Here is a 26,739-nt window from a genome sequence, read left to right on the forward strand (position 1 = left end):
GAATCACCCACAATTTATTGTGAAGTTGTTGAAGAGATGTGGACAACAGCAATCTACAACTCTATTGACAAAACCATCACTCTGACCATCAAAGGTAATGAATTATGTATCAATAGTGATGTAATAAAAGCATGTTTCAAGATTCCTGATGATAATGTAACTGCACCACACACTGACACTGATATTGTCAATATGCTCAATTCCATTTATTATGCATTTCCTACTACAAAACTAAGTGACATTAGGAGACTAGGTCTTAGGAAGGAATAGAGTTACATGTGTGATGTTGTAACTAAAGTCTTTTCTGGAAAAATCAGTAATTTTGATTCTGTGAACATTTTCATGCTTAACATGCTATACATGCTAGTTACAGACAAATTTTACAATTTCAGTGACCTTATTGTGTATGAGTTAGGTTTTAAATTAGGTGACTTATCCAAAAGAGGAAAGAATGTTTACTATGCTAGATTTTTTATGCTTTTCGCTAACCATCTTTGTCAAGAGATTGTGCTTGAGAACCCAAACAACAAATTAGCTTGTTGGGTTCAAGAGAGAAGAATCATTGCAGACCTGAACAGATCCAACCATCACAGGGATGTGCCAATGTTCTATTTTCCTGTAATGTTGACACCTAAGGTAAGTGAGGTAAGTTCATCCATACCCTCAACTATTCCAATCTCTTCTATTTTTTTGACTTCAGGCATAGCTATGACAACTGTGACAATGACCAAACAGTTGCCTACCAAAGCTGCTAAAATAACTGCAATTTCTAAATCCAAATCAAAGAAAATCCCCTCTGGTATCTCTCAAAAGGTACCGGTTGAAAAATCTACCAAAGCCAAAGAGGGGAGTGTGAAAGAGGGTAAGATAGGTGAGGGAAGGGGTGAACATCAAAAGAACCCCAAGGATAAGGTTGGAGAGTTGAGTGAATCCCAGCCTAGCCACACTGCAGTTTCCTAACAAACTGCAGTGCTTAAAAAGGACAAAAGCTCACTTCTAGCTGCATCCTCCCAAAAGGATGTGGCTATTGAACAAAGCTCTCATCCAAGAGCACAGGCCAAGAGGGTTAGGGACACAAGCTCACCCCAAACTTACACTAGAAAGAAGAAATCCAAAACAACTGGGGATGCACAGGGCACACACTTAGTGCAAACTGGTGCTAAAGACACAGTCCCTGCACCTTCTCAAATTCTGATTGATGTGGCTCCAATAAATGTGGAGTCACAGCCAAAATCTCTCTTTATAGAAGCCACTGAAACACAATACTCACCAACTAACTCACTGGAAGTGGACATGATAAACACTTCAATTCCTGATTCCCCTTCTTTAACTCTGTTGGGGAAGCCGAAATCTAGTGCAAGTGAGCATCATCTTTTAGATGATTTATTGGCTCACTTGCCAATTCTTTCAGATTCTATTGTGACATCTGTGCCTCAAATAACTTCAATCAACACAGAGTCAACAATAGTTTCTCTTCCCACCTCATTCATTTCTACTATCTCGATGGATATTGCTCATCCGTCGAGTAGTGATTATATCCCGACGGATAAGCTTAACAGCAGTTATCCGTCGGATAGCTTTACCACTCACCCGACGGATATCACTTATCCGTCGAGTGTCTCTGCACAATTTCAGACTTCAATAATTTCAAGTGCAGAAGATTTAGTGGTAATACAATCACTCTTAGGACTGAGAGAGGAGAGTCAATTGAGTGAGAGGCTGGGTTGCTCCCAGGAAAAAGGAGAGGAAAAGAGTGAATCTCAGCAATCCATTCATTCAGGATTGGCAAAAGTGAGTGAGAGGAGTCCCACCTTAGTAGGTGAAGGTGAGGGTGTGAGGGTGGGGAGCCAGGGTAAGACCCTGATGCAACAAAAGAGAGAATATGAGAGAAAGGCAGGTACTGGAGAAATAAGGATGGAACCAGCCATTGCTAGTGAGTCAATGATTGTGGATGATGCTGAAAAGGAAAGACAATTTCAGCAACATTACAAAGCTGTAATTGATAACATTTCCTTGGATGCTGACACTTTTACTCACCCTGTTTCAGCCTATCAATTGTTGGCTGCTCAGGGCAATGTGGAGGCAGAGCAGACTTTGAATTTAGTGCACACCACAGAATCTCTTCAAAGAGATAAAACTGCTGTAAACAGAATGCCTTCTCAAGCTGGAGAGCCATCTGAAGAATTTGGAGTAAATTCTGATGATGATGACTCTGGTTCTTTGGATGGAAGCATGAACTTAGGGGGAGCTGAAGGCCCAAGTTCTGCTTTAAGTTTACCTGAATGGGCATGGGCAAAGGAATCTATACCAGGACAATTTGAGGTGTCTTTGGTCAAACAAGTAATAGCTATTCAACAGGCCCTTCAGGAAACTTCAGATGCTGGTACCAAGGCTGTTCTTCAAGCTCACCTGGACTTTCTACATCTAATGAAGATCCAGCACTTAAGACAGAATCTTAGTGTGGATGAATTGAAAAAGGGATATAACTGACTTGAAGACCTATAACTCTGAGAAGCTGGATTCAGTAATGCCATATGGTACCATGCAAGATCTATTACTGAGATTAAGGAGAGAATCAGATTCTGACAAGAAGATAGCCAAGCTGGAGAACAGAGTTCAAGTTATTGAGAATTCAGTGGCTCTACTTCTTCAAAATCAAGAGACTCAGACAAATCTTCTTATGCAACTGGCTAAAGCACAAGGCCTAACTCCTCCACTTGATGATAACAAAAAGGGGGAGAGAGAATCAAGTAAGGGGGAGAAAGGACCAACTGAGGGGGAGAAACTTCTAGTTCAAATCAGCAAAGTAATTGTACCTTCAATTACTATCTCCAAGCCACCAGTTGCAGATGGTATAGATCTTATCAATGCAGCAACAAAAAATTTGAAAGATGCTGATAAAGGAAAGTTGACTCTGATCAACTGGAAAAAGATTGATGAGGACATACATAAAAAGTTTGAATTAGTCAAGGAACCAGTTCGGTCAGCCATCCATCACTCTCATGTCAAGCCAATCAGTGTGAATGAGATGAGCATGAACTATCTGGAGAAAGGACAATCTTCCTGCATCAAGACTACAAAGGCTGAGATAATTCTTAAACCAAGGGCAAACTATCCAAAGTCATCTTTGAAGAACCCTATGGATACTGTGTATGAGACACCCAAGCCTGATGAAAAGAAGCTTCTGTCAAGATCTATTGTCTTCTACAAAGATCCAGCTGATTCAGCCTCAAGAAAGAGAATTGCAAAGATATTCAGAAATGGGAAGGAAATTTGTGTGGTAGCTGGACATCCACAATTTGCTCATGCAAAGAAAGAAGAAAAAGCCAGATTGAAGCAGGAAAAGAGGCAAGCTGCTCTAGATGCAAAGAAGTCTAAACAAAAGAAAGAACAGTTTGCTATCTTGGCCAAGCTACAGGCTGTGAATTTTTCTCAACAAATTCCCTCTCAACCATCTCAAGCTACTGAATCAAAGAAGAAGATTGAAGAACAGAAGAAATCCCCAAGAAAGAAAGAACTGGCTAAAAGAACAAAAAGGAAATTGGATGTTGTTGACAAGGAATTGGAAGATCAATTTCCTAAGGAATCCACTCAAGCTAAAACTCAATCATCAAAGCCCTCTGTGGTATTTGAAAATATAAGGGTGGTGGACCCCTACAGGAACATACATGGAGAGCCTATTGTGCCAAAGGATGAGCCAATAGAGTGGGATAAATTACCAATTCCTGACTTCAACTTGCCAATTCTTACCAAGTCAAGAAGGACAAAGTCAAGGGCAGTCAAGAAAGTGAAGTTGTCACCTCTCAAATCCAAGTCAGTAGTCAAAGCTCAACCCAAGGTCAACAGGGGAGACTACTTGTACTTATGTGACATCGAAGAATTCTCAGATCTAAACCTTTATCTGGAGGAGCTGGATGAGGTAAGGGAAATTGATGCATACAGAAACCTACCTGAAAGATTGGTGTTCAAGTACAAAGGAAGAAGGGAGATTCAGTGGCCTCTTCACCGGATACTTCAAGAAAGCCGAGCTGTGTTGATCAAAGTCTATTCATCCTTCAAGAAAAACTTTGGGTTCAACGTAACTGCAAGAAGATTAGTATTGAAGAAGATTGAAGAGCTAAGGAGTGTTAGAGCCAAAGATGTACTTCCCAAGACTCTTATCATCCCATACACAGGGAGAAGAGTGCATCTAAGGCCCTACTGGCTGATGGAATTCATGGATGACAAGGGTGTGAGAAGATTCTTCAGATTAGAAGACCAATTGAGTATCTCTAGCAATGAGACTCTCTTGGAGATGCAAAAAATGTTAGATCTCTCAGAATCTGATGAATTAGAATTCCACAGGCAGCTCCAGAATCAAATTGAAGAAAACAACAGAAAGCTTGGAAGAAGATCCAGACCTTCAAGAAACTAGAAAAATCTGCTCAGGCTAGAGGAGCATCTTGAACTGACTGTGAGCCAAACCTTGTACATTTTGTTTAAATTGAAGCACTTTCAGTTTTATCTACTTATCTTTAAAGATATATGTTAAGGATGTTTTGTAATCATCAAGTGTCTCTTAATTTATGGCTACAATTCTAGTAGACATAAATTGGGGGAGATTGTTGTGAATATGTTGTGTACTTGATGATCACTTAAACAAAATATCTAAGTAGATTTTAGTCCCGATGGATAACTCATTATAGTCCCGACGAATGATTAACTTATTATCCATCGAGTGAGTAGCTTATGTAATAATAGGTTTATAGCACAGTGATGTATGCACCTTTGTATAGAATCTGTAGTAGCATATAAGTCATGTTGACTTTAACTAGATATGCAGAATATGTTGATTAACTATACATAAGCAATGTCTTGTAATTTTGTATAAGTGAAATGAATTCAAGTGCCAAAATAGCTACCGACGGATGATTAACAAAGCTTCGACGGATGATCAAATGACTATCAACGGATGTTTAACATAGCAGTCGATGGATGATCAATTAAGTCATCGACGGATGATCTGAAAGTCGACGGATGATCATATCAAGATTCAAACATCAGTTGAACAGTGAAAGCTGACACACAGCCGTCGAGTTGGATACAAACACACTGTGGAAGCCCATTAACTGGGTAATAGAGGACGAAAATCAGCAAAGATCAAGACTGTTAGATTTTATATTTGTTCAGTTCTTTTGACTTTGTAATCTTGGTAATATATAAACCAAGAGAGTAGCAAATAGAAAAATAATTGAGATAGCTGAGAAACATACAAACAGAGAAATCTTTGTAAGCACAATCTTTAGCATTTCCTGTATTTTCAGCAGTTTATTTTGTAAGCAGCTGTGAGCATTTCTGCACACAGAGTCCTCTCGATATATTATATATATCTCTGGTGGAATTGTTTAAATCCACCAGAAAGTTTTTAAAGACTCTTGTTTTTAATTACTTATGTTTTGATTCATTCAAGTTTACATTCCGCATTGTGCTAATCAAAACAAATATATCCATAATCGAGTTGAACATTTTTATTTCAAGAAAAAGGTTCAAGAATTCCATTCAACCCCCTTTCTGTAATTCTTGCTATATTGTTAAGGGACTAACAGTGTGTAGGTGGATAAAGAATGTAACCCCAAAATAGCTTTTTGGGAGCCTTTTATAAGCTTTCAATTAGGATTCCGGGGTTGGTACCTTCAATCCTTATCATTGGAGTGTCTAGAGTTTGTGCACCTAAACGTTCCGGATGGGGACACGTGTCGAGGAGCGTTATGTTGCTGGAGTTTTCCTGTAAGTGGTTGGCGTTTGATGGCGTTTGGGCACCTAGGGAATGGAACGTGTATGACATGATTTAAGGAATATATTCTATACACACAAACCCATGTTTGAGGTAATATCCTGATGTGATGGGGCGACCAGGGGTCCACCAGTCACTTGGAATCTGCTACATAGAGTCATATTTCTTATCGGACATTTGGAGTCATATTTGAACCTAATAATATTATGGCCAATCATAGGGGACCTTGATATTGGGGATGTTTAGTTTAGGTAATCTATGAAGAGGAAAAAATTAGCTTATAAGAACTTATTTTTATAAAACTGACTCATTTTCGCTAACATCAAAGATTATTGTTATTATTACATCTGTCCTGATGTTATGTTACAAAATTTTATATCGATAGTAAAATGTTGGTTGAATAATTAATGATGGCTCGGGAAATCGTGAAATTATCAGCCTACAAATTGTCGAAACACACTTCCCTAAAAGATCCCAGAAGCCTATATATATCACCCCATCGTAAAATTACTTTTACTCAATATGGGTATAACTTCTCCGTGAAACCTTAGCTTTTCATAGGTGTCACCTTCAGCCAAGATAGGCATATAAAATTATATTGCATCTCGCAACCATATTCAAGTGCTCTCCGGCCTTCGAAATACTACAAAAGTCCTTCAATGCAATGCTTCTGTAGCCAACCTAATACATTCTTCATGATTATTGTCTAAATAAAACCTACAGATTATTCTTATTAAACTAAGAGTCATGTCAAACAAAAACATACTTGTGACACGTAATATCTGCTTGTGAGTAGTCACCGCCACCTCATACCTTTTTCATGTGTCATCATCTTCAATGACTCGTCCACTTATCAAAAAATATGATAAATACAACCAGAATGAAAAGGATAGGGAAGACAAAAAAAACAAGAAAGAAAAAAGGAAAAATATTTTGTATAATCTTCTGATAATGGATGGAATGGTCCTTACGAATTAGTCGGTACAACCATCAATTAACTTTCTTCTTTATTTTTAATAATGATATTGTTATTCATGTGCAAAACAATAATTATAAAATTTAATATAAGAGAAGGACAAGTATTCATATGTTATGAAATATAATATAAAATAAAGAGAAATATATAATAGAGATTTTGAGAGGGAAAACTGAAGATTTTCATATATTGATGTATGTTTTCTGTAATAACCCCAAAATTTTCAACTTTTTGTAACCCTTGTGAATAGTGTTTTAGCTGAATGAAGAAACTTTTCATGCCAAACTATGTAGGGGTTCTGTTATGGATATTCTGGGATATTATTAGTACTCGATGAAGTATATAAGTGTATGTAAAGATCGTCAGAATCCTATTCCGAACACTTTGGTTTTTCCCGGAAATCCACAAGATACGGAGAGAATTGAGTATAAGGTAACAGGATAAAAAGGATTTAAATTAAAGGATTATAATAGAGGATCATAAAAAGGAATATAATGTATTGAGAAAGGTTAAGGGAACCTAAGTAATAAGATCCCGGGTATGATCCTTCAAACGATAAACGAGAACGAAAGTTAAGCAAACCGTATAACAGATCAGCGGTCATTAGGCAAACGATTAGGAAGTTAATCAAAGGGATTAGGGGGAAAGATGTCATCCAACCAATAGAAAGAGGACAAGGAAGGGAGGATGACATCATGAGGATGACATAAGCATGACATGGGAAGGAAGGAGGTGTGGTAGCTTTGTAACCACACAATTTCAAGGGCAAGAAAGTAATTGACTAAATCAAATACAAAACAAGTCAACCAAGCCAAGTAAAAATCATTCTCATCAAAAATCAAAAGCAACCAAGGCATGAGTTCTTCATTTGCTCTCGGCTTTTAGCATTTTTAAAGGCATAGAATTTCAAAACTCAAGATCCAAGCCTCCTAAATTGGTAAGATAATTCCCTAATCATCTTCATGCTTAGTTAGGACTATATCATGAGTTTAAGCCATTAATTCTTTCTCAATCTTCTTCATTTAATCAAAGAAGAAGACAATGAATAGTGTTTTCAAGTTTTTAACTTGAACTTTTTCTTGTTTTTCTTGAAGATCCAAGCATTCTTAAGACTTCTCAAAGCTTCTTAAGGCTTCCTAGCTCCACCCACCACTTCAAGGAAGGTATACCATCTCCAAACCCTAGATTCCTATATATTATAAGATGATTTTGATTAGTGGGTTGATATTGTAGTTTGTTGTTATGATTTAGAGTTTGGGATTTGGAATGGTAGTGAAATGGAATGGTAATTGTTGTGGTTTTGATTTAAAGGAACTTAAGTATGATTAAAGTTAAGTTTAAGCATAAGTATGAATGATTAAATTGAATTGGTTGGGGTTGTTATGATGTGATAAGGATGGATGTTTGTTGTGTGTTGGATTTGAGGTTGGTTTGTGGTTGGTTTTGTATGGTTTAAAATTTGGAAATCGCGTAAACATAGCCGTCGTAACGTCCAATTTTCTTTGGACTGTTTTTGTGCATAGCATTAGGACCCGAGAACCCCCTGCTAGATTATGACCACTGCCATGTTTAGATAGCTCATGTTACGAGCTTCGTTTTGATATGTAGTTCGTTCGATTCCGATGCACGGTTTAGGAGAAACGACCGTTTCAAGTAACGGCGTTTCGCGAACGAAACTTTTTCCCTCGCCTTACTTTGAAATGTAGGTTAAAAACCAAAAAGGGTTAATTAATGTATGAAACATTTATGGTAAGTGTGTTAGGCAGTTGGTAAGACATTCGCGAAGGAATCGCTTTAAAACTCGTAAAGGTTAAATTATTAAAAATGGTGGAGCCGAGGGTACCCGAGTGACTTAAGCGAATCGGTGAGCGCAAAACAAGCGTTAGAGTCTAAGTTAGTTAAAGTATAGATTTACAAGTGATTTTGGTTTAATTCCAACTTACTTGTTGTTTATAGGTTACCAGACTCGTCCCGAGCCTTTCTCACCCCCAAGTCGCTCAGGCAAGTATTCTATCCGTTATACTGTTGTTGTGATGTATACATTTGTATATGCATGATCTTGCGATAAATGCATATTGGTTATTTAGCAAATTCTTGCGATATATTGTAGCATGTGATATGGTATATATGCATGCATGTTTCATATTCTTGAAATATATATCTGTTGGTTCAGTTGATAATACCTATGCTAGAGGATAGCGGTAACTTGCATATACCCTTAGTATAGGGACCCAAAGGTGAAAATATTTTCTAAAACCGGGAGTCGAGGATCCCGAGTAGATTTTTGTATATATGGATATGGATATATATATATATATTTATATATATATGGTTATAGTTTTTCCAAACTATTAACCGAATAAGGTTTATTCGATAACTTTATTTTATTTAATGAATATTATTACGAATATTCATTCGAGGACTTATGACTCCTTTTATTTTATTATTTGAATATTATTCGAATATTCATTCGAGGACTTATGACTCCTTTTATTTTATTATTTGAATATTATTCCGAATATTATTCGAAGGCGTATGACTCCTTTACATTATTTATTGAATATTATTTGAATATTCATTTGAGGATGTATGACTCCTTTATTTTATTTAATGAATATTATTTATAATATTCATTCGAGGTATTATGACTCAGCTTATTTTATTTATTGAATATTATTTGAATATTCATTTGAGGATCTATGACTCCGATTATTTGCTGAGATATATTCTTTATTTTATTAAAGAATAAGGTGTCGATAATCAAACTTATTTTTGATTATTCAAATAAAGATATTACTTTCGTATAAGTATATCTTTGATTATTTGCTATTCATTTCAAGTATAAGTTTTAATACTTCTACTTCAATTATTTTATAAAGATTATTTTTTTTATGGGAATATTATTTAAATAATAATATTCAGACATTTTCTAAATATTCTGGGGACTGATTTACTTCATTAAATCAGTTTTACTCCAAACACTCTTTAAAGTGTTTTCGAGTCTTTAAAATGATTTTCAAAAGTTAGAGCGGATCCCAAAACTATTTTTATATTTAAGATCTTCCTTTTAAAAAGGGGATTTAAATACTCGCTCAAAACCTGGGGGATCCGGCTCGGTGGTGTGTTTTATATTCGCAACAAGGTTGCTGTCTTGGTAAAAGAGTTTTTGATTACTTACCCAATATTCGGGAAGTAAAATTCTTGGAACAAGTTAATCCATTAACAGGCATCGCCTGGGAAATATCGGTGAGTTTTCCTTTCCAACTAGGTACGACTTCTTGGTGGAGCCGTATCAACAAGTTTCTACTTGGGGAAAGGGGGAAACGAGCTTTACGTTTCAGAGTCATGGATTTCATCTGAACTAGGAGTGGCGTAAGTGGTCGAGTAGCGCCGACCCAGCCTTATTATATTGGCCCAAATGGCCTGGAAGTTCCGCTAAGGCGGTCCATTCCTTAGGAGTTCAGTGTTCGGTTGACAAGTAAATCCGACAGGTTCTCCTCTACATGTAGAAAATGGTGGGGTTGTACTACTACGACTGATCATCGTAAGTGGTCTTCCTGGCGCGGTAAACTCCCGTAATGAGTTCATCATCCATTTGGATAATTCTGCAACACTACCCGTAGCATTTCGATCGAAAGACTACTAATGGGTGGTTGCCGAAGCATTGACAGGGTCAAACATTTTTATTGGTGTATCCATTGAATGAAGTATCTCGTAACTTCATCTCTTTTCAAAATATTTCAAAGATCAAATATTTTCAAGTTTTATTTGTGGTCTCATCTATAAGATGACCTCGTGAATCTTATAATACTTTGAACGGTGATAGTTCAAGTAGCTTTATAAATGATATAAGTGTGGGGAAGTATTGGTAACTTCATTCCTTGTTTTTACTTATATCTAGTAAGTAATTATCTTACACACGATAAAGATTCTAGTAAGTATCCATTTAGATACTTGTATTATTGTTATCACTACATATTATCTTGCGAGCTGTAAGGCTCACTCTTGCTTTATTTCTTCATCACACAACAACAGTTAGGAGAGATGGCCAGACTCCAGCAGACCCAGCGCAAGCGCGTGGGAAGCGTCCCGCGTCTTCCCGATGATGTTGTAGCTGCTATAGCTGCAGAGGTAGATCCATTGTAGTTCAGACCATCTACTTTTGAGAATCAAATTATGTATAATTATAACTTGTGGCAGATAATGGCAATTAACTGTAAATTATCAAGTAATCATTTTGGGTTGTAATAATTTTAAATTATGGATTCAAAGACTTGTACTTATTTTAATTTCATCTCTGAGACTATAACGGGTTGTGGTGTGTGTTAGTGTGGGGTCACAGCATGAGGTTATTTATTATTAATTAAGTGAAGTGATATTGTGGAAAGAAAGACCGTGATAACCCGGATCCCCGACCCCGGATCTGGGGGTGTTACAGAAATGGTATCAGAGCTAAGCGTTATAAACCTCAGAGATGATGCGACGATATAATAATAAACTCACAAAGATAATAAGAACTCTTGCCAAGTTCATGGTCGGACTACTTAAAGTAGTGCTGACAGTTAAAACCCTTACGGGAACCCTTATGAGTATCATGATAGTAACTTAGCTCGTTTAATGTGTAGGCGCCTGAGATAGAGGACCCAGAGATGTTCGAGCGTGAGCATGATGAGGCATTGCTAGATGTTGAGGATCAGGAGGAGCCTGAGATGGAGGAGGATGAGGAGGACCCCTCAGAGGAGCCTGAGACGGAGGTCATTGCTGTTTCAGATGAGGAGGACCCCTCAGAGGAGTCAGAGACAGAGGTTATTGCTATTCCAGATGAGGAGGACCCGGATGAGGTCCCAGTAGCTGAGGAGCGTGTTGGATCTATGGTAGTGTATGCTGGTATCCCTTTACCCACACTTCCGGTGGTCAGAGCCCCTACCCCTCCACCACTATCTTGGATTCCTGATGATGACAGCTCAGAGACCCATACTTCCGAGCCTAGGCAGACCGAGGAGGCACCCTCAGCGGCTCCGGATTCACCACCTCTTGACCCTGCCCACAGGCAGTCTTCGTTAGCTCATGGATATGTTCAGGATGTATTGAGGACCCGAGTGGCTGTTGCCGAGGGCCGACTAGATGAGGCCAGGAGGGAGTTGGATGCAGAGAGGGCGGGTAGGCGTACCCGAGCTTATGAGACCAGGGCTTCTATACCCCGATCCTTGAGGAGGGAGCTTACGGGGATAGAGCTCACATCCTGAGCGAGGCTCAGAGCGCTCCAGGGGGACAGGCATGGTAGGATCTCCAGGCGGCAGGCCGACTATATCTTCCGTCGTGCGATGGAAAGGGTTTGGGAGCTGACCCGCTCCGGTGTGTGATTCAGGATTGATGATGGAATAGTCTAGTTGTCTAGTTAGCCGAGGCCTTAGTAAGAGCCAATTTTCCGGGATAGTTGACTTGTATATAGCATCCCTTTTTCTGACTAGACAGATAGACTCTTGTGTATCACTTTTGGGATAGATGACTGTAGCACTGTTGTACTTTTGACCAGATCAAACTATGTATTTCTCGCATTATGTATATATTTGTTTCCTTTCAGTTCAGTTCCATAGTGACGGGATCACTGTTTTATCATTATTATTACTGCACTTCGTATTAGAACTTTCTTAAAATAATAGAATTGCGATATACGTTCTCCCCATTATAAGAGCTGTGCAAGGCACAATGTTGTATATGATTGTGACCTAACGTTGAATTTTCCCAATAATCGTTTTTATTATTATCAGAATCATGCCGCCAAGAAAGATCGGAACTAGGGCGAACCCTGGATCTGAGGACCAGGGAAGCCATAATCAGGACAATAGAAACCAAGAACACAGTGAAGAGGAAGATGAGGATTATGTGGAACAGGATGACTCCCTGTATGAAGAGGAAGAGGAAACATATGATGTTGAGGGATTTGAGATAGAGGCTGAAGAAGGAGAAACCGAGGTTGAGCAACCAGTACCAAACCCAGGCATGGATCCCATGAGCCAGTTCATGCAACTCCTAAGGCAGAATTTGGAACGTCAACCCAACCCACCCCCTCAAGGAAGTAACAATGCTGTGGCAAACTCTTTCAGGGCTTTTAAGTCCCTTAAGCCCCCTGAGTTCCACGGATCAGCCGACCCAGTTGAGGCAAGGGCATGGTTAAAGGAGATGGAGAAATCTTTTGAGATTTTGAGTATCGATGAGGCACAGAAAACTGTATTTGCTACCTACCTTCTGAAAGGAGAAGCTAACTACTGGTGGGAGGCCAAGAAAAACATGGAGATAGATGCTATTATAACCTGGGAGAGATTTAGTCAGTTGTTTCTGGGAAAGTATTTCCCGAGGTTTATGGAAAACCAGATGGAGCTCAAGTTCTTGGAGCTAAAGCAGAATAACTTGTCTGTAGCAGAGTACGAAGCGAAATTTACTGAGTTATCAAGGTTTGTGCCGGAGTTTGTGAGCACCGAGGAAAAGAAAGCTAGGAGGTTTCAGCAGGGACTGAAACCATGGATTCAGAATAGGGTGGCAATCCTTGAGCTTACGGACTATGCCACTCTGGTGCAAAAGGCAACGATTGTAGAAGTCGGAAGTGAACAGATACAGAAGGAAAGAGAGAAGAAAGGAATAAAGAGGAAAAGTATGAGCATGGGTGGAGGTTCCGCAGGAAGGAGCTTCCCAACTAGATTTAATCGAGGAGCAGTGTCCCTGCCAGGAAGGAACACTGGGTTTAAGCGACCAATGAGTGTGAGTGTGAGCCAGGGCGGCCAGAAGTCAAGAATGTCCTATTCCAACCAGTCTCGACCCCCATTGCCAGCCTGTAACATATGTGGAAGGAATCACACTGGGGAGTGTAAAGGAAAGCCAGTAACCTGCAACCTGCTTTAAGTGTGGGCAAGTGGGCCACTATTCTCACAAATGCCCTTCGTCAGCCCCTGCCGTCATTCCAACCACCACTTGTCATCAGTGCGGACGCCCAGGTCATTGGAAGAGAGAATGCCCAATGAACAAACCAGCAGCTTCGGGAGCAAGCAGGGCTGCTTCTAATAAGCCACCTACTGCGAGGACTTTCAACATGACAGTCCAGGATGCTATGAAAGATTCAGATGTGATAGCAGGTACCCTTTCTCTAAATTCAGTCAGTGCAAATGTTTTATTTGATTCGGGAGCAACTAAATCTTTTATATCAAGGGACTTTGCGCGTAAGTTAAGACTTAAGGCTAAACCCTTGATAGAACCCTTACAAGTAGAAATAGCCAATCATGAAATTATTCCTGTTAACCAAATTCACCCCGCCTGTGAGATAGGCATAGGGGAGCAATCTTTCAGTGTTGATCTGATTCCTTTTAAATTAGGGGAGTTTGATGTGATTTTGGGAATGGACTGGCTATCTAGCAACGATGCTCAGATAGACTGTAAAGGGAAGAAAGTTAAGTTAAATGTCCCAGGGAAGAAAGAAGTTATATTTAGAGGAAAGAGGCAGACGCAGAAATTTTTGACTATGGCCCAGGCCAAAAGGATGCTACGAAAAGGAAGTGAGGCTTACCTAGCCTATATGGTGGACACGCAGAAGGAGGTGCCCAACTTACAAGATATTCCAGTAGTCAACGAATTTGAAGATGTATTCCCCCAAGACCTTCCGGGATTACCACCCGATAGAGTGATTGAATTTGCTATTGAGTTGGCCCCAGGGACGGCGCCAGTTTCAAAAGCACCTTACCGGTTAGCCCCGTTAGAAATGAAGGAATTAGCTATCCAATTGCAGGAACTCTTGGATAAGGGTATGATAAGACCCAGTGTGTCTCCGTGGGGAGCACCAGTTTTATTTGTTAAGAAGAAAGATGGGAGCATGAGGTTGTGCATAGACTATCGAGAGTTGAACAAGCTAACCATAAAGAACAGGTACCCATTGCCAAGAATAGACGATCTGTTTGACCAGCTAAAGGATGCTGTTTATTTTTCCAAGATTGACCTGAGAACTGGATATCACCAACTAAAGATTAAACCCGAAGATATTTCCAAGACAGCGTTCCGTACCAGGTATGGGCATTATGAGTTCTTGGTAATGTCCTTTGGATTAACCAACGCCCCAGCGGCTTTCATGGATTTAATGAATAGATTATTTAAGAAATACTTGGACAAGTGTGTGATAGTTTTTATCGATGATATTTTGATCTACTCAAGGACTGAGGCAGAACATGCAGAGCATTTGAGGATAGCTCTAGGAATACTCAGAGAGGAGCAGTTATATGCCAAATTCTCGAAGTGTGAATTCTGGCGGAATGAAGTACAGTTTTTAGGACATGTGATCAATAAAGAAGGAGTATTGGTCGACCCCTCCAAGATAGAGGCGGTCTCAAATTGGGAAAGGCCAACCACACCCACAGAGGTAAGGAGTTTCATAGGATTGGCCGGCTACTATCGTAGATTTGTACAGGACTTTGCGAAGATCACAGCCCCTTTGACACGACTTACTCGTAAGACAGAGAAGTTTGAATGGACGGAGAAATGCGAGAACAGTTTTCAGGAATTAAAGAAAAGGTTGATAACGGCTCCGGTATTGGCATTGCCGGACGGAAAAGGAGATTTTGTGATATATAGTGACGCGTCGCACAAAGGATTAGGATGTGTGCTTATGCAGCACGGTAAAGTTATTGCGTATGCGTCGAGACAACTGAAGGAATACGAGGTTAGATATCCTACTCATGACCTTGAGCTCGCGGCAATAGTATTTGCTTTAAAAATTTGGAGGCACTACTTGTATGGAGAGAAGTGCGAGATTTTCACAGACCATAAGAGCCTCAAGTACATATTTACGCAGAAAGAGCTCAACATGCGCCAGAGGAGATGGTTAGAACTAATCAAGGACTATGATTGTGAGATTCTCTATCATCCAGGGAAAGCCAATGTGGTGGCTGATGCCCTTAGTAGAAAGGAAAGACTCAGAATGATAACGACTTCAGAAGAGTTGATAAGGGATTTTGAGAGAATGGAAATAGAAGTAAAGGTAACCGGAACCGGAACTGAAAAGCTTTTTGAGATCTCGATGCAGCCAGAGTTATTGGAAAAGATCAGATTGTGCCAGGAGAAAATAATGAATGAAGGCAGAGAGTCAATGACTGGAGAGGAGATCCATACTGAGAAAGATGATAAAGGGATAATGAGGTATTCCTACCGAATTTGGGTTTCGAATGTTCAAGAACTTAAAGATGAGATTTTGGATGAAAGCCATAGTTCAAGGTATTCCATTCACCCGGGAAGTACCAAGATGTATAGGGATTTGAAGGAATATTACTGGTGGCCCAACATGAAGAGGGACGTAGCAGAATGGGTAAACAAGTGTTTGACTTGCCAAAGAGTAAAGGCAGAGCACCAGAGACCCAGTGGACTTTTGCGACCCCTGGAGATTCCCGAATGGAAATGGGAACATATAGCGATGGATTTTGTTGTAGGCTTGCCAAGGACGAAAGCCAATCACGACGCCATTTGGGTAATTATAGACCGACTGACAAAGTCAGCTCATTTCATTCCTATCAATGAGAGATACACAGTCGATAGACTGGTGGACATTTACCTTAAGGAAATAGTGACGCGACATGGAGTCCCAGCGTCCATTGTCTCAGACCGAGACCCCAGGTTCAACTCCAGATTTTGGAGGAGCTTTCAGGAATGTGCGGGGACCAAGTTAAATATGAGTACCGCGTACCATCCCCAAACGGATGGACAGAGTGAAAGGACCATCCAGACACTAGAGGATATGTTGAGAGTCTGTGCAATAGACTTTAAAGGAAGTTGGGATGATCACTTGCCGTTGATCGAGTTTTCTTATAATAATAGCTTTCATGCTAGCATCGGAATGCCGCCTTATGAGGCTCTGTACGGAAGAAGATGTCGATCTCCCTTATACTGGGATGAAGTAGGAGAGCGGAAGATGCTCGGACCCGAAGTGGTCCAAAGGACCAAAGATATAGTGGATCTTATCAGAGGGCGACTTGTAGCAGCCCAAGACAGACAAAAGAAATACGCAGACCTAGCCCGAAAGGACAAGGAATATGAAGTAGGGGACTTAGTACTGTTGAAAGTATCCCCTTGGAAGGGATTAATGAGGTTCGGAAAGAAAGGAAAACTAAGCCCAAGATACATTGGACCTTTTGAGATATTAAGACGGATTGGAAAGTTAGCTTACGAGCTAGCCCTACCCCTAATTTGCAACAAGTTCATAATGTGTTCCATGTGTCAATGCTAAGGAGGTATCATCGGGATGCCAGGCACATAGTGGAGTACGAGCAGGTGGATATGCAGCCAGATCTAACTTACGTGGAGAAGCCAGTAAGGATTATGGATAAGAAGGAGCAGGTGCTTCGGAACAAAGTGATCAAGCTAGTCAGAGTACTATGGCAGAATCATAATGTGGAAGAATCAACTTGGGAACTAGAGAGCACAATGCTAGAAAAGTACCCCCATTTATTTTCTGTTTGATTCCGGGACGGAATCCTTTTAAGGAGGGGAGACTGTAATAACCCCAAAATTTTCAACTTTTTGTAACCCTTGTGAATAGTGTTTTAGCTGAATGAAGAAACTTTTCATGCCACACTATGTAGGGGTTCTGTTATGGATATTCTGGGATATTATTAGTACTCTATGAAGTATATAAGTGTATGTAAAGATCGTCAGAATCCAATTCCGAACACTTTGGTTTTTCCCGGAAATCCACAAGATACGGAGAGAATTGAGTATAAGGTAACAGGATAAAAAGGATTTAAATTAAAGGATTATAATAGAGGATCATAAAAAGGAATATAATGTATTGAGAAAGGTTAAGGGAACCTAAGTAATAAGATCCCGGGTATGATCCTTCAAACGATAAACGAGAACGAAAGTTAAGCAAACCGTATAACAGATCAGCGGTCATTAGGCAAACGATTAGGAAGTTAATCAAAGGGATTAGGGGGAAAGATGTCATCCAACCAATAGAAAGAGGACAAGGAAGGGAGGATGACATCATGAGGATGACATAAGCATGACATGGGAAGGAAGGAGGTGTGGTAGCTTTGTAACCACACAATTTCAAGGGCAAGAAAGTAATTGACTAAATCAAATACAAAACAAGTCAACCAAGCCAAGTAAAAATCATTCTCATCAAAAATCAAAAGCAACCAAGGCATGAGTTCTTCATTTGCTCTCGGCTTTTAGCATTTTTAAAGGCATAGAATTTCAAAACTCAAGATCCAAGCCTCCTAAATTGGTAAGATAATTCCCTAATCATCTTCATGCTTAGTTAGGACTATATCATGAGTTTAAGCCATTAATTCTTTATCAATCTTCTTCATTTAATCAAAGAAGAAGACAATGAATAGTGTTTTCAAGTTTTTAACTTGAACTTTTTCTTGTTTTTCTTGAAGATCCAAGCATTCTTAAGACTTCTCAAAGCTTCTTAAGGCTTCCTAGCTCCACCCACCACTTCAAGGAAGGTATACCATCTCCAAACCCTAGATTCCTATATATTATAAGATGATTTTGATTAGTGGGTTGATATTGTAGTTTGTTGTTATGATTTAGAGTTTGGGATTTGGAATGGTAGTGAAATGGAATGGTAATTGTTGTGGTTTTGATTTAAAGGAACTTAAGTATGATTAAAGTTAAGTTTAAGCATAAGTATGAATGATTAAATTGAATTGGTTGGGGTTGTTATGATGTGATAAGGATGGATGTTTGTTGTGTGTTGGATTTGAGGTTGGTTTGTGGTTGGTTTTGTATGGTTTAAAATTTGGAAATCGCGTAAACATAGCCGTCGTAACGTCCAATTTTCTTTGGACTGTTTTTGTGCATAGCATTAGGACCCGAGAACCCCCTGCTAGATTATGACCACTGCCATGTTTAGATAGCTCATGTTACGAGCTTCGTTTTGATATGTAGTTCGTTCGATTCCGATGCACGGTTTAGGAGAAACGACCGTTTCAAGTAACGGCGTTTCGCGAACGAAACTTTTTCCCTCGCCTTACTTTGAAATATAGGTTAAAGACCAAAAAGGGTTAATTAATGTATGAAACATTTATGGTAAGTGTGTTAGGCAGTTGGTAAGACATTCGCGGAGGAATCGCTTTAAAACTCGTAAAGGTTAAATTATTAAAAATGGTGGAGCCGAGGGTACCCGAGTGACTTAAGCGAATCGGTGAGCGCAAAACAAGCGTTAGAGTCTAAGTTAGTTAAAGTATAGATTTACAAGTGATTTTGGTTTAATTCCGACTTACTTGTTGTTTATAGGTTACCAGACTCGTCCCGAGCCTTTCTCACCCCCAAGTCGCTCAGGCAAGTATTCTATCCGTTATACTGTTGTTGTGATGTATACATTTGTATATGCATGATCTTGCGATAAATGCATATTGGTTATTTAGCAAATTCTTGCGATATATTGTAGCATGTGATATGGTATATATGCATGCATGTTTCATATTCTTGAAATATATATCTGTTGGTTCAGTTGATAATACATATGCTAGAGGATAGCGGTAACTTGCATATACCCTTAGTATAAGGACCCAAAGGTGAAAATATTTTCTAAAACCGGGAGTCGAGGATCCCGAGTAGATTTTTGTATATATGGATATGGATATATATATATATATATTTATATATATATATGGTTATAGTTTTTCCAAACTATTAACCGAATAAGGTTTATTTGATAACTTTATTTTATTTAATGAATATTATTACGAATATTCATTCGAGGACTTATGACTCCTTTTATTTTATTATTTGAATATTATTCGAATATTCATTCGAGGACTTATGACTCCTTTTATTTTATTATTTGAATATTATTCCGAATATTATTCGAAGGCGTATGACTCCTTTACATTATTTATTGAATATTATTTGAATATTCATTTGAGGATGTATGACTCCTTTATTTTATTTAATGAATATTATTTATAATATTCATTCGAGGTATTATGACTCAGCTTATTTTATTTATTGAATATTATTTGAATATTCATTTGAGGATCTATGACTCCGATTATTTGCTGAGATATATTCTTTATTTTATTAAAAATAAGGTGTCGATAATCAAACTTATTTTTGATTATTCAAATAAAGATATTACTTTCGTATAAGTATATCTTTGATTATTTGCTATTCATTTCAAGTATAAGTTTTAATACTTCTACTTCAATTATTTTATAAAGATTATTTTTTTTATGGGAATATTATTTAAATAATAATATTCAGACATTTTCTAAATATTCTGGGGACTGATTTACTTCATTAAATCAGTTTTACTCCAAACACTCTTTAAAGTGTTTTCGAGTCTTTAAAATGATTTTCAAAAGTTAGAGCGGATCCCAAAACTATTTTTATATTTAAGATCTTCCTTTTAAAAAGGGGATTTAAATACTCGCTCAAAACCTGGGGGATCCGGCTCGGTGGTGTGTTTTATATTCGCAACAAGGTTGCTGTCTTGGTAAAAGAGTTTTTGATTACTTACCCAATATTCGGGAAGTAAAATTCTTGGAACAAGTTAATCCATTAACAGGCATCGCCTGGGAAATATCGGTGAGTTTTCCTTTCCAACTAGGTACGACTTCTTGGTGGAGCCGTATCAACAAGTTTCTACTTGGGGAAAGGGGGAAACGAGCTTTACGTTTCAGAGTCATGGATTTCATCTGAACTAGGAGTGGCGTAAGTGGTCGAGTAGCGCCGGCCCAGCCTTATTATATTGGCCCAAATGGCCTGGAAGTTCCGCTAAGGCGGTCCATTCCTTAGGAGTTCAGTGTTCGGTTGACAAGTAAATCCGACAGGTTCTCCTCTACATGTAGAAAATGGTGGGGTTGTACTACTACGACTGATCATCGTAAGTGGTCTTCCTGGCGCGGTAAACTCCCGTAATGAGTTCATCATCCATTTGGATAATTCTGCAACACTACCCGTAGCATTTCGATCGAAAGGCTACTAATGGGTGGTTGCCGAAGCATTGACAGGGTCAAACATTTTTATTGGTGTATCCATTGAATGAAGTATCTCGTAACTTCATCTCTTTTCAAAATATTTCAAAGATCAAATATTTTCAAGTTTTATTTGTGGTCTCATCTATAAGATGACCTCGTGAATCTTATAATACTTTGAACGGTGATAGTTCAAGTAGCTTTATAAATGATATAAGTGTGGGGAAGTATTGGTAACTTCATTCCTTGTTTTTACTTATATCTAGTAAGTAATTATCTTACACACGATAAAGATTCTAGTAAGTATCCATTTAGATACTTGTATTATTGTTATCACTACATATTATCTTGCGAGCTGTAAGGCTCACTCTTGCTTTATTTCTTCATCACACAACAACAGTTAGGAGAGATGGCCAGACTCCAGCAGACCCAGCGCAAGCGCGTGGGAAGCGTCCCGCGTCTTCCCGATGATGTTGTAGCTGCTATAGCTGCAGAGGTAGATCCATTGTAGTTCAGACCATCTACTTTTGAGAATCAAATTATGTATAATTATAACTTGTGGCAGATAATGGCAATTAACTGTAAATTATCAAGTAATCATTTTGGGTTGTAATAATTTTAAATTATGGATTCAAAGACTTGTACTTATTTCAATTTCATCTCTGAGACTATAACGGGTTGTGGTGTGTGTTAGTGTGGGGTCACAGCATGAGGTTATTTATTATTAATTAAGTGAAGTGATATTGTGGAAAGAAAGACCGTGACAACCCGGATCCCCGACCCCGGATCTGGGGGTGTTACATTTTCATTCTCAAGTACAATGCCTATTTAAAGGCTTTACATGACATAAGTTGCTAGAAACTAGAAAGTCAAAAGTCTAGAAATGAAAATTCAAAGGTCTTATATATGAAAGGCCAATGGTTTTGTACACGAAAGATCAAAGGACATCCACATAATTTAATTATTTATAACACTCCCCCTTGGATGTTCGTTATATGAAACAGTGTCTCGTTGAAACCATACTGGAGTAATCTTATGGGTAAAAACCATAGAAAAGAAACAAGAACATCATTCCATAATGCACATGTGATGTTGCCTCGTTAAAAACCTCACCAAGAAAACCATTTGGGAAAAAACCATGGTTAAGTAAAAAAGAGTGCAGCGCGCATATGTCCCCATGATGATAAAGTCGCATAAAATCTTTGAGTTGACGAGATTGTTGATGTAAAACTTCTTCATAAGGCCTTACCTGATATTTTGTATCATTCACTGAGTTGTGTATCTAGCACATTATAAAGTTTGTACAACTTCAATCTTGCTAAATAAACTACATCTTATAGTGTCATGTCGAATCACTGCGATACACTTATATAACCAATCCCAAGCGTTTCCAGAAGCACTATTTTATTATGAGAAGTCCCTTTAAGATTCGTATATCTTCATCTTGTACTAGCTTCAAAGTATATAGTGAACCTGGTTCTACCCTTTCATTTAGGACACGAGCATCTTACTTTATATAAGAGTTAGTCGAATGTGCCATCACTACAACCAGTAAATTAATTAAACGTACTGAGATATGTATAAAGATAAATCAATATCTTAATACAATATTATGTATGGTACTTGTTAGTCCCTAACAATACAACAAGAATTACAGAAGGGGGTTGAATGTAATTCTGGCTACTTTTTGAGATTAATCAAAATGGTTCTAACTTAACAATATATAAGTGTTTGATTTACAAAATGCGGAATGAAGAGTTAGATAAATCAAAACACAAGTCTTTAAAAACTTTCTGGTGGATTTGAATGTATCCACCAGAGATATATATAGATATTAAGAGAACCCTGTGAAGCTTGAATAGCTCACAGGTGCTTACAAATATGAACAACTAAACTTACAGAGAAATGCTACAGAATACAGCTTACAATTGTTCTCTGAGAATGTATTTGCTTAGTCTTGTTATTGTTCTACTTACTACTCTTGGTTTATATATCACCAAGATTACATAGTAATAAGACAAGATAATAAAACAAAACCTATCAAGTCTAATACTATGCTGCTTCACTACTCTATTCCAGCATCTTTGAATATCTTCATAATAGCATGGAAATGGTAATGCTTCTTTGTTCTCAAAAACCCAGTTGAATAGGCTGCCATATTCCTTTTGTAAACACTCGACGCATGTGACTGTGTTGTCACTGTCAACGGATGTTTGAATTGATCATCCGTCGGGTACATGATTATCATCCGTCGGGTTGCTTTGTTGATCATCCGTTGGTGGCTTTGTTGATCATCCGTCAGGTAGCTATTTGACACTTGACTTCATTTCACTTATGCAGAATTACAAGACATCTTATATTTATAATTAATCAACCTATTCTGCATATATAATTAAAGTCAACATGACTTATATGCTACTACAGAATCTATACAAAGGTGTTTACAGAAATGTGCTAGATGACTTATTATTACATAAGCTACTCACTCGATGGATATCAAATCATCATCCGTCGGGACAATATTGAGTCATCCGTCGGGACTATATTCCTTATCCGTCGAGTGCTACATAATTCACTAAGTTGAATCCACTAAGGTGTTTTGTTAATGAAATCATCAAGTTCACAACATATTCCCAACATCCGCCTTCTTTCTTTGTCTATCCCAAGCTGCTTCAACTCTTTCCCCAAATCAATATTATTACGTATTCGATGTGCCGGATTAATTCAGGACCTGACAACATCTTTACTCCCACTTTCTCACAATAGAGGGGAACCCATACTTATGTTCGTACAGGGCTTTGCAAGGTAGCATTCCCTTACTAGCATGATAATTATCAACATAGAAAAACTTAATTAATCGTAGGTGATTACCTCGGTTCCCTTTTAAATCCAAATATATATACTCTCCACATATCTTATATTGTCCAAATGATCTTCTCACTTTGACCCTTCGTCTAAGGATGATAGGCAGTACTCGTTTTCAATTTAATTTCCAACATCCGATCGCTTCTTACTCATTTCCATCAGTTAAGGCTGGGAAATAATCTCATATACTAACTTCTCATCACCTTTAGGTACTCGACTTCACTCCCCCAATTTCCAATTCCTTTTGCTAGCTCCTCAGGAATCTTAATTACATATATTTTACTACACTGGCCCTACCTGAGTGGTCGTTAATAGGATATCATAATCTTTTGATAATCTCAACCAAAAATTATACCTTGAAATCTTAACATACAGTTGCTCCCTTTTCAACCTTCGTAGGGAAATCCTTAGGCGTTCTACGCCGACTTTCTTAATCCTTGAATAGCTGAGGATGTTATTAATAAATACAATTTACTTATCCAAATACTCCTAATACATCATGTTCCTTAATTCCTTATAGACAACTGACACAGAAACATGCTACATGACTTATTGTTACATAAGCTACTCACTCGGTGGATGTCAAATCATCATCCGTCGGGACTATATTGAGTCATCCGTCGGGACTATATCTGATCATCCGTCGAGTGCTATATTTTTCACTAAGTTGAATCTACTAAGGTGTTTTGTTAATGTAATCATCAAGTTCACAACATATTCCCAACAATCTCCCCCAATTTATGTCTACTAGAATTGTAGCCATAAATTAAGAGAAACTTGATGATAACAAAACATTCTAAAAATACAGATTTAAAAAGTAGTAGATAAAACTGAAAAGTGTTGCATAATTTACTGAAAAATTTACAAGACAAAGTGTACAAAGATTTGCTCACAATCATTTTCAAGGTGCTCCTCTAGTCTGAGCAGATTGATCCATTTCCTTGATTGTCTGGATTTCTTCCCAAGCTTCCTGTTATTTTCTTCTATCTGATTTTGGAGTGTGGAATTCAAGTTCATCGGATTTTGAACGATCCAGCATTCCTTGCATTTCCAGAAGAGTCTCATTGCTAGAGATGCTCAACTAGTCCTCTAATCTGAAGAATCTTCTAACTCCCTTATCATCCATGAATTCCATCATCCAGTAGGGCCTTAGATGCACTCTACTCCCTGTGTAAGGAATAGTTAACATCTTTGGGAGTGCATCTTTGGCTCTAAAATTCCTCAGTTCTTCACTCTTCTTTAGAACTAGTTTTCTAGTTGTCATATTGAATCCAAAGTTCTTCTTGAAGGATGAATAAGCTTTTATCAGTACAGATTGGCTCTCTTGAAGAATCCTGTAAAGTGGCCATGATATCTCTTTTCCTCCCTTGTACTTGAATACTAACCTTTCAGGTAGATTCTTGTAAGCATCAATCCCTCTAACTTCTTCCAATTCATCTAGATAAAGGTTTAGTTCAGAGAATTCCTTGATGTCACAGATGTACATGATATCTCCCTTGTTGACCTTGATTTGAGCTTTGGTTAAGGACTTGGATCTGAGAGTTGAGGGCTTCACTTTCTTGACTGCTCTGGTCTTTGTCTTCTTTGGCTTCATGAAATGAGGTAGATTGAGTTCAGGAATTGGTAGACTATCACAGTCTATTGGCTCATCCTTTGGAATGATAGGTTTACCATGGAAATTCTTGGATGGATCTATCTTGAATTCTTCATGTGCCATAGAGGGCATGGATGTTTGAGTTGTTGCAGAAGTAGACTTTTTGGGAAACTGATCTTCCAATTCCTCTTCATCAAAGTTTACTTTTCTCTTTGCATGAAGTTTGTATCTAAACCTTTTTGTCTGATGTGATTCTTCTTACATTTTTAGATCCTTAGATTCAGTGGTTTCAGATGATTGTTTAGGAATTTGTTGTGTAGGTTTCACAGCTTGCAGCTTGGCCAAGATAACAGCTTGTTCCTTCTTTTGTTTGAGCTTTTTAGCATCTAGAGCAGCTTGCTTCTTTTCTTGCTTCAATCTTGCATTTTCTTCCCTTTTTGCTTCAGCAAATTGAGGGTGTCCAGCCAACCTTGGCAATTCTCCTTTTCAATGCTGAATCAGCTGGATCCTTGTAGAATGCAAAGACCTTGACAACAGTTTCTTCTCATCAGGATTTGGTGTCTCATACACTATGTCCAAAGGATTCTTTAATGAAGATTTTGGATAGTTCACCTTTGGCTTCATGATTAGATCTTCCTTTGGAGATTTGATGCAGGATGTCTGGCCTCTTTCCAGATTGTTCATGCTCATATCATTCACATAAATTTTCCTGATTTGAGAATGATGAATGGCTGATTTTTCTGGCTCTTTTGCTAGACCAAACTTCTTTTGAATATCCTCATCAATTTTCTCCCAGTTTATTGAACTAAACTGCTTCTTCTCAACTGCTCTCAAAGTGGTTGCTGCTTCATTGATCAGATCAATGCTATTCTTAGCTGGTGGCTTTGTGAAAGCAATTGTAGGCATAATTACTTTGCTAAGTTGAATGTTGAGCTGTTTCTCCCCCGCACTTGAGCCTTTCTCCCCCTTTTTATTATCATCAAGTTGTATGGGAGGGAGTTGAGCAGCCACCAACTTTTGGAGTAGAGCAGTCTGAGTTTCTTGATTGGTAAGTATCTTGTCCATTGACTTCTCTACAGCAGATAATCTTGAGTCCATGGCCTCAACTTTCCTATTGAGATCAACCTCCTTCCTTAGCTTTTGAACTATTTCAGTCATGGTGGTTGCAGGAAGTCTAGCATCCAACCTTGCTATGACATCTTGTTTTACTTCAGAAATTTCTTGCTTGATTTCATCCACACTCTGACTGTGTTGGAGAGCTTGAATTTCATGCAGCTTGAGTGCTTCAAGGTGTGCTGTAAGTAGCTTCTTTGTGCTGGCATTAAAATATGCCTGAATGGTTGTTTGGGTGTCATGAATTAACTTAAATAGTGTTGATTGGAGATGTGAGTAGGAACATTCTTTTGTTAGCATCCAGGCAGGAACATCTGCATCCCCCCCTATGCTCATGCTATCTTCCTCATCATCCCCACCAGCATCCCCAGAAGAATTTTCATCCAGTTCAAAATCACTGCCAATGGTAGAAGGCATAGCAGTGATTGCATCATTTGCTCTCTGTAAAGATTGTGTAGTA

Source organism: Apium graveolens, chromosome 10 (assembly GCF_009905375.1).
Source record: "Apium graveolens cultivar Ventura chromosome 10, ASM990537v1, whole genome shotgun sequence".
Lineage (NCBI taxonomy): Eukaryota > Viridiplantae > Streptophyta > Magnoliopsida > Apiales > Apiaceae > Apium > Apium graveolens.